This window comes from Loxodonta africana, chromosome 15 (assembly GCF_030014295.1).
Source record: "Loxodonta africana isolate mLoxAfr1 chromosome 15, mLoxAfr1.hap2, whole genome shotgun sequence".
In the NCBI taxonomy this organism is placed as follows: domain Eukaryota; kingdom Metazoa; phylum Chordata; class Mammalia; order Proboscidea; family Elephantidae; genus Loxodonta; species Loxodonta africana.
In genome coordinates, this window is record NC_087356.1 from 56,388,393 (window position 1) to 56,390,558 (window position 2,166).

Here is a 2,166-nt window from a genome sequence, read left to right on the forward strand (position 1 = left end):
AGCAAAGATGTCACCCTGAAGACTAAGGTGCGCCTGACCCAGGCCATGGTATTTTCAATCACATCATACGCATGTGAAAGCTGGACAATGAATAAAGAAGACCGGAGAAGAGTTGATGCCTTTGAATTGTGGTGTTGGCGAAGAATATTGAATATACCATGGACTGCCAAAAGAACAAACAAATCTGTCTTGGACGAAGTGCAGCCAGAATGCTCCTTAGAGGCAGGGATGGCGAGACTGCGTCTTACATACTTTGGACATGTTGTCAGGAGGGATGAGACCCTGGAGAAGGACATCATGCTTGGCAAAGTACAGGGTCAGCGGAAAAGAGGAGACCCTCAACAAGGTGGATTGACACAGTGACTGCAACAATGAGCTCAAGCAAAACAACGATTGTAATGATGGCTCAGGACCGGGCAGTGTTTCGTTCTGTTGTGCCTAGGGTCGCTATGAGTCAGAACCGACTTAACGGCACCTAACAACGACAACAACGAGTCTTGTACAAATCTCCAGCCCCGATTGTTGGGTTTCTTAACAGGGAAAACTGGAGTGTTGCAAGGACTGGTGCAAGGGATTATTAAGCCTTAGCCAAAAAGTCTTGGATTATAGGAGCAAGTCCTTTCCTAACTTCTCATTTTAAAGGATATTGAGAAATTTTAGCTAAGGTTTTGTTGTTATTGTTAGGTGCCATCAAGATGGTTCTGACTCATAGCCACCCTACGTACTACAGAACGAAACACTGCCTGCAACATGCTCATATTCACTGTTATGCTTGAGCCCATTGTTGCAGCCACTGTGTCAATCCATCTTGTTGAGGGTCTTCCTTTTCTTCGCTGACCCTGTACTTTACCAAGCATGATGTCCTTCTCTAGGGACTGATCCCTCCTGATAACATGTCCAAATAATGTAAGACTTGCTTCTAAGAAGCATTCTGGTTGTACCTCTTTCAAGACAGATTTGTTCATTCTTTTGGAATTCCGTGGTATATTCACTATTCTTTGCCAACACAACAATTCAAAGGTGTCAATTCTTCTTCCATCTTCAGTATTCATTGTCCAGCTGTCACACGCATATTATATGATTGAAACTATCATGGTGTCTTAGTTATCTATTGCTGCCATAACAGAAATACCACAAGTGGATGGCTTTAACAAAGAGAAGTTTATTTTCTCACAGTAAAGTAGGCTAAAAGGCCAAATTCATGGTGTCAGCTCCAGGGGAAGGCTTTCTGTCTCTGCTGGCCTTATCAATCTTCCCCAAACAAGAAGCTCCTCTGCATAGGAACTCCAAGTCCAAAGGACTTGCTCTACTCCTGGCACTGCTTTCTTGGTGATATGAGGTCCCCCCGTGTCTCTGCTCACTTCTTTCTTTTAGATCTCAAGAGATTGCCTCAAGACACAATCCAATCTTGTAGACTGAGTCCTACCTTACTAACACAACTGCCACCCATCCTCCCTCATTAACAGCATAGAGGCAGGATTTACAACGTACAGGAAAATCACACAATACCAGGAATCATGGCCCAGTCAAATTGATACACACATTTTTGGGGGGATATAATTCAACCCATGACATTCCACACTTTGGCCCCCCCAAAAATCACATCCTTGCAACAAGCAAAACATATTCACCCCATTATATCATAGCGAAAGTCTTCACTCCATGTCCCAAATCTAAAAATTCCTCTTCATCTGTAAAATCTAGAACACAAGTTATTTGCTTCCAAACATAAAATACCAGAATAGGCACAAGCTAGACATTTCCATTACAAATGGGAAAAGCTGGAGGAAAAGAAGGGATAATAGGCACTAAGCAAGTCAGCAGAACACATTACTTTAGCCCTCAAAGCTTTGAAAATAATTCTGTGTTCTCTGAGACCATTTACACAATAGCCCTGCCCTCCAGACTCTAGGTATTGGCCACGCTCTCCAGATTCTGAGTGGAGGCCCCTCGGCCCTGGGCTTCAGCTCTGCCTCCCAGCCCCACTGGGATAGCAACTCTGCTCCCTCGGATTTAGGTGCACAATTCTCCTAGTCCATCTGAGTGGCAACTCCACCCTTGGAAACACCAGAGGCCATGACTCCACCTTTTGAAACCCTTATGGTTATGGCCATACCTTTTGAGACTGAGGCAGCTCGGCTTCTTGTGTTGTCTCTTCAGCTTCTG